Consider the following 8002-nt stretch of genomic DNA (forward strand, 5'->3'; position numbering starts at 1 on the left):
TTTTTTTTTTTCAAAATACATTAATTTTATGTATTTTTATGAAAATACGTTCTATTTTTACTGAAGGAACGGAAGCTTTGTGAAGAAAGACAATATCACAGGTAGAATGATTTTGCAGTCAATAATCATCATCAGAAGAATCTAAAGTGACGTAACTTTCTCTTCACACCATGCATTCCACCCCTTCGCTATGGGGAATGAACTCGTCCGCTTCTCACCTCTTCGCTATGCGGAATGAACTCGCCCGCTTCCGCGAAGGCTTCTCCTCTGGCTTCACTCTTTGTCTTTAGAAACAAAGTGCAGAGCGGCGCTATAGAGATCGGTTTTACTATGCACGAAGTACCAAGAGATTTCCAGTGTTCCAACTCGGATTGTACTGTGACTGATTGTTAAAGTTTGTGCAAATATCGAAATGAGCCATATGAAATGAGCAGCATCCAGCTATTTAGCAATCTTCTTGGAGTTAACATCGAAGAACAAGAAGCTTCTCTCCAACTTGAATTGAGTGATTTGCAAGGCGATTTGTTCTTTCAAACTAGGCAAGAAAAGGGGCCAGAGTTTTTCAAATATCTTTCAAAGGATCGCTTTCCAAACCTTCGTAGTTAGTGTTGCCCACGGGACGAAACGGGACAGGCTTTTAAAAATTCGATACGAGACGAGATTGATCATGTGTCCCTTTGACAAACGAATATTTTCGAGACGAGACAGCATTTCACAGCATTTCCACGAGACGAGACAGGCCAAAGTCTCGTCTCGTGGGCAACACTATTCGTAGTTTTGGGCAAAGAATGACATCTATGTTCGGCAGCACATACACGTATGAAAGTGTTTTTTCTTCAATGAAGTTCATCAAGAACCGCTACAGAAGCCGTCTGGCAGATTCTTCACTGCTTCACCTTCTAAGACTTTCAAATACAGAAATTGAAGTGAACATTCCAACTTTAATAAAATAAGCAGATCGGCCTCAATTTTCACATTGAACACTTACTATGAAGGATTTTTTTTGTATGGTGTGTTTTTATTTTCTTTCAATTCATCCATAAGTATTGTTTTTTTGTGAAATAAATTGTAATTATACAATTTTGATTTGTGATTCCATTGTTTTTATTGCCTCATTTAAGAAATTTAGGTCATGCGAAAGTACTACATTTTCAGTTCAGCACTTACAATTTTTGTAATTTTTAATTCCCCTCTCCCCAAAAGAATGCGGCCCGCCAATCAAATGCTGGATATAATTTTGGCCCTCGGACCTTTTGAAGTTGGAAACCACTGGCCTAAAGCGTGAGCAGGAGGGTTGTCAATAGGTGCTGGTCAGAGGCGTGTATTCGGGGCTATCTAGGTTATCTGCGAAGTCCAGACTAGGGGAAATAAAATACAGAAAAAAATATCTATCAAATGTGCATAAAATTTTTCATTTCAATAAGAAGTTGAACCTATTTCTTAGAAGTTGGAAACATTGCCCGCTTTCTTTGAATTCGCGAGACGGCTGGGCCAGTTTGCGGGCAACTCCACGGGGGTGACGGGTAAGCTTGACAGGGCTCCGATCAATGTTGCAAACCAATTTTTCCCACCATGTAATTTCCCCAGGATCGGGAAATTGTGGAGTCAAACTGTTACAGGAGAGAGAACATGGTTTCATATGGCGGGGGAAAAACCCTCTGAACTTCCTCAACAGTCTCGGTCAATGTTGCAAAACAATTTTTCCCAGCACGTAATCTTCCCAGGAATGAGGAATTTTGAAGCCAAATTATCGCGGGAAAGGGGAAAGTGTCATGTGCCAGGGACAAGAACATCATTGAACGCTTGCAGAGAAGTTGAAAAAAAGGTCGTTGACCTTCAAACAACTAGAGATACAGTGGGAAGTAGAAAATTGTTGGCTGAGCGGGAACGGTTTACCGAAATGACAAGGACCAGTTCTAGTCTAGATCGCGTCGAGTGGTCTTGGTGCGTGGAATTTATTTAGAGGCAGCGTGTGAATACAGTAGTGAGTGGATTGTATTTTTGTGAATGATATGTGCTGTGTGTTGTGTAGTGAACTGAAATGAGGGACATAATGGACATTTCCACTCAATTTTTTTTACAACAATTTTAAAAATTACACCCTGGAAAAATGACCCCTGCAAGTTCTCGCGTTTCTCTGCGTCCAGTTTAAGGCAGAAACGAGACTTCCAAAGTTGCGAGGCTAGCGTTGCGCTGAAAACACGCCCCGCCATGTTACTACGTCACTCCTTAGGGAGAGCTCGTTTGTCGTCTGCTTCGAGCGTCCAGTTCCGGATGGGTAGCCCACGGTGAGCGAACACGTGCAGCAGTTTTACAAATCTGTACCGATTTAAATAATGGAAGAAGGAGCGATAGGAGAAAGGAAAGCTATGCTTTGTAATGATCATTCTTCTATGAAATATCAGTTCTGCTCACGTGCAAGATAAATGAAAGGGTTCAGCTGCGTGTGTATTCTCAGGCCATGCGAAAAATATTGCTTATAAAATTGGTTGCTGACCAGAAACTCAAAAATATTTTTTAAACTTATATTTATCGAAATTTACCGTAACCTATGTAGTGCAAAATAAGAATTTTTACATTCTTCACTTTATTTATAAAGCCTATTTAAATTTCTTTTCCATAAAGGAATTTCAGTTTGTGTTCCATTTCTGTTGCTCAAATTATGATCAAATATTTTTGTGCAGATAAGAGAAAATACACTTAGAAGATTACATTAGTTGCACAGTACATATCTGTACTTAGTTTATGTATAATTATTACAAGGAAATAATATGTATAACCATGGGCGTATTTAAGGGGGATTCAACGGGTCCAACCCCCCTCTTTTTTGGTTCAATAAAATTAACTCAGTTACCTGTTCTATCCGCTTGTTCATAAACATTTCTTGATACTTATTTCATTCTCTTAAATTAGAGACGAATAGGACGGGATACGGATGGGAAGGAAATTTCGTAATTTCAAGTAGAGAGGCAGCACTTCGTTCCTACGCGTCAGCAAAAATTTGATGCGACTGGTGTTATGTTACATCCGGTCGTAGCGGGCCACGAGCGGTTTTATTGTTGAGTCAGCAGAACGTGTCTGATCACGTTGAAGACATCGGAAGCGGTGGGGGAGGGGGTCAATGGGTTTGTCACGTTGTTTCTTGATGTATGCTAACCTAACACGTGCATATGTTTGTGTGTGTATGTGTGTGTGTGGAGGAAATGCGCGCGCAACCATTGCGTATGATGGAAAGACATGAAGAAATGATTTAAAGATGGCGCCGAAGGTGCTGTACCCCCGAAAGCTTAGCGGCTAAGGTTATTGCTCTGTAAAACAAGAGGCGTCGAGGGTTCGATTCCTGGTAGAGTCAATATTGATTGATTGATAGATTGAGTTAGTTTTTTTTAAGTCCGTTTTATGCACGGCAAAACTAATCAGGATTGGAGCTACAGTTGAAAAGTGGTGATTCGGACCACTATGTGTCTCCACCGAGTATCGAACCTGGGACCCTTTGATTACAAGGAGACGATGTCAATATTGAATGGTCTCGATTAGCCTGTGTGTAAATAAAGGCAACAAAATGGTTGAGTTCGAAAATCGAGTTGGGTTAGTGGTTAATGTTGTCACCTGGCAATGAAGAGGTCGCGGGTTCGATTCTCTAGGTAGTTAAATTAGGCCAATTGTTTAGTCCCGCCATTATAGGTCCCCGATTAGTCCATCTGTGCATAAATAGTGTTTGAATAAAATCAATATGGCGGCCTTGGGTTAGTGGTTATTGTTGTCGCCTGGTAATGAAGAGGTCGCGGGTTCGATTTTCTAGGTAGTTAAATGAAACCAATTGTTTTGTCCCGCCATTATAGGTCCCGATTAGTCCATCTGTGCATAAATAGTATTTCAATAAAATCAAAATGGCGGCCGGGTTTTGTGTTTAGCGGCGGCGACCGGGGCGCGGCGCGGCGCGGAGGGTGTTTTTTATTCCGCGAGATGTTTTAACCAAGTGGTTGAGGGTTCGATTCCCAATGTTGGTGAAAATTGGATATTCAATTGTATTTGTTTAAAAGTTCCGATTAGCTTTTTGTGCACAAAGAGAAAATGAACTAATTGGAAATAGGATGTTTATGCTGTAATGAAAAGGTCCCCGGGTTCGATTCACAATGTCAAATTGGCTGATAATGATGTTGTTTTTAAAATAAAAAAAAAGAAGTGTGAATAAATTAGAATCTGTTGTTTTGCCGTGTGGGGCCCCAGTAACGATTATCTTAAATGCATAAAGAGTAGGTAAAATAAGCAAGATGGCCGTCACTATTGTTTTGTGATCAAAGAGGAGTCACAGGTTCGATTCAATCAAAGGAGGCAACATTCTATTTTTCAATTCCATGTAAAAGTCTAAAGTTATGTTTCGATTAACCTCAATGCATAAAGAGGAATTAAACAAAAACAAGCAAAATGGCGACAGATGTGATAAAAGAAAAATTGAATTAGTTTTTTTATAGTGACAAGAAAAAATAGCGAATCACTGTTAGAAATAGAATGAAAATAAAGATACTTGCCTTTGCGTGTCCAGCGCTGTGCAGAAAAGCTCTCATGCTTTATCTCCGACAAGTCCACAATACACAATTTTTTTTATTGTATAGTTAATTATTAATGTTGTTATTAACACAGATTCTTACCAGTGTGAAGAAAAGCTCTCATGCTTTATCTCCGACAAGTCCACAATACACACTTTTTCATTATATAGTTAATTATTAATGTTGTTATTAACACCGATTTTTACCAGTGTGAAGAAACGCTCTCATGCTTTATCTTCGACAAGTCCACAATACACATTTTTTCATTATATAGTTAATTATTAATGTTGTTATTAACGATTGTTACCAGTAAAAATATAAACCATGAGGATTTTTAAAGGGGTGATAAATGAAAAAAAAGCCAAGACATATATTTTATCCCTGTTTATTACCAATATTTACAAAATTCAAAAGAGCCGCACACACACACATACATATGTAAAATGTTTATATTGTGTCACCAGTTTATCAGCATGTTATTTAACAAGTTTTTATTCTTCAAGTTTGTTCACTCACCCACATAAGGAATTGTGTCACTATCATATCCATTTTCTGCTGCAACCACTGAATTAAAATGTTTCACTATTTTTTCCACAAGCATGTTCTCGCAAGAAAGAAACACTTCTTTGGAAAGTCTTTTTCCGTCGATGTTTTGTATAGACAAAGGCTCAGGTTTTGTACATCCATGTAGATGGGAAAGCACAAACTTCTCCTTATTACATGCATGGACAGGGGAAATATCTGTGCAACCGAAACATTGTTCGCGAAGGTCGAGAATGCAAGATTCCACACAGTTTCCAAAATATGATTTCAGATACGGCGACACTGTTTCACACATAACTTTCGCATGCTCGATGCACACAAATATCTTCATAAAGTTCCGCCACGAACTTTCTGCGATGAACACTATCTCCAGGGAACCGTAAGCTGGTTTTTTCCTTATAATGATCTGACGACGATTGTACAGTGTGGTTATCAGCAATTCATGTTGCTCACTTAGTGGGTAGGAAACACGAGGCTGCTCACCTGGAATAGCGATGTAATTGTCGATTACTGGAAACAATTCCTGAAGAGCGTGCCACTCCTGCAACTGTAGTTCAACACCGGCCGCCCCGCTTCTGTGTAGCCTGACCACAGGTTGGAAATCCAGATGAGAGGAAAGTCCGATTGAGATAACCTTTGTTTTCGAAGCATTCAAATAGTAGACGTGATCAAATAATATCGACTGGCGTATAAGACTAGTTACTTGTTTTTGTTCTTCAGGTAAATGCTGATCGCTCTCTTTCTGAAGAACCCCCTTGAAATTAGTGTACGGTTGAAATCTTTTTTTCAGCGGCATCGAAATAGAGGATTCCATGATTAAGAACTGCGAGATACTGCATGTCGCAGCGTGCAGATATACATTTGAAGAAATGCGTGGGTGTGTTTTTGAGACGCATGCGCGCGTAGCAAACGAAGCATGTGCTGGACAAAAAAGGTGGAGGGGGCGGGGCGTTACAAAGATCAATGATGAGAGAAAAATCAGCAGAATATTATAAACGTCATATTGAGGAAATATTGGATAACAAATATTAATTAATTTAATTAAAGCATCAACCGCATTGTCGATCTGAAATTAGGTTTATAGACAGGGGGCAAAATGGAAAATATCGACGATGTTCTAGTATTGGATTGTTTCTGTATTTCCATCGGTATAATCCTCCACCACATTTGAAGCATACTGTTTTATCCTCTTTTTGAATGTAAAATAATCCTGCTTCGGACAGAGCTTCTACAAACGGGAATTCTTTTGATTGCCAGTTTCTGAAAGAAGACAATCTAGCATTGAAAGATCCCATCTCTGGATATTGCGTCATTGTTCTGTAAAGACACAAAACAAGATAAAGATTATAAGTAAGCTGTTGTAAACTGTAACGCTACAATATTATTAATATACTATTAGGACTATATGTAACTTGTATAAAATTTCAAACAGTATTTACTGTCAATATTTTCTAGTATACGTACCGAGTATTATAAATTTAATTTACGAGTCAGCAAATAAGTTGTTATAATATTGTCGTTTTTTATCGGTACTGGGAATAAAATTTGAAATTTATGCATGGGTTTACCAGAGGCTCTATGGAATAAATACAGAAAACAGTAATGCCCACAGTACACAGACCCGTAACTTTGTATCTGATGAGTGTTGTACGTATAGAATTTAGAGTTACTTTCCAAAAATCGCAAATGGTTATGCACATGTGGAGGTTTTCCGTAACTATCAAAAAATTCCCCCCGGGAGTTACTATCTATGTAAATTGCTACCCAGTGCTTCCCGGGGCTATCTTTGGGGTCTGTATTTACAATCAACGCTGCTGGTAGTTCCACATGTACAGGTAATTCATTAGCTGCGAAAACCCCAACATGATGATTGTCAAAGGCTCTATTTGATATTAACCCGTGAAGCAAATTTAAAGTCGACAGCATTGCTGGACACTAAATAGTAATATTGTGCAACTCACCTTGTTATACAATTAATCTAGATGAATATCTCTTTGATTATTAATTTCCATGAGAGCGTCAAATTCAGAGTAGATAACACAAGTCACAGTAGATTCCAAAGCCGATTTGAAGTGGACTTCCAAGCTAACAGCCCCTTGCCGTTGAAGACTGCAGTGGGATATGGCACTTGCAGCTGCGTCTGGTGTTATATCGAAAACAAGTAATGCGTATCCCTGGGGGTATTCCTCACGCGATATATTGTTTCCTTCATCCATATAGTGTATCCCTGTTCCAGAGAATATTGTGTGATATGCTGTTATGTACTTGTTGTTTTCAAAGTCTGGTTGAAGTGGTTTGCCGGGAATTTGGACTCCATCAACATATAAAGTAAAGAAGTTGTAATTGAAATGTTGAAAATTGAATGGGTTTGTAGACAGAGTGCCGTTGAATGCATCGTTGGTAACAAACCCCACAACTAATCGTTTCGGAAGACGTCCAAGTATCACAAGAGTATTGTGCAGGAATATCTCAAAAAACAAAATGTAATTTATTTTACAACAAAGAATCCTGATATTAAAGCTAGTATTGTTGAAAGATTCAACAGAACTTTAAAGGAACGCATGTGGAAGTATTTTACTAAGCAAAGAACCAGCTGCTATGTTAATGTACTCCCAAAGCTTTTGAAAGCTTATAATCATAAAATTCACTCGAGTATTAAAATGGCAACAGCAGATGTTACTCCTGAGAAGGTTTTGAAAGTATGGCACAATATGTATGACAAAAAACTCAAATCTGATTCATCTCCACTATTGTCATTGAAGATGCCATTCAAAATAGGCGATACAGTGAGAATAACAAAAACCAAAAAACGCTTTGACAAAGGTTACATGGAAAATTGGACAAGAGAAATATTTGTGGTGGAACGTATTTTGAAAAGAAATCCTCAAGTGTATGAATTAAAAGATCTA

This window comes from Lepisma saccharinum, chromosome 11, assembly GCF_977018435.1.
Source record: "Lepisma saccharinum chromosome 11, izLepSacc3.1, whole genome shotgun sequence".
NCBI lineage: Eukaryota > Metazoa > Arthropoda > Insecta > Zygentoma > Lepismatidae > Lepisma > Lepisma saccharinum.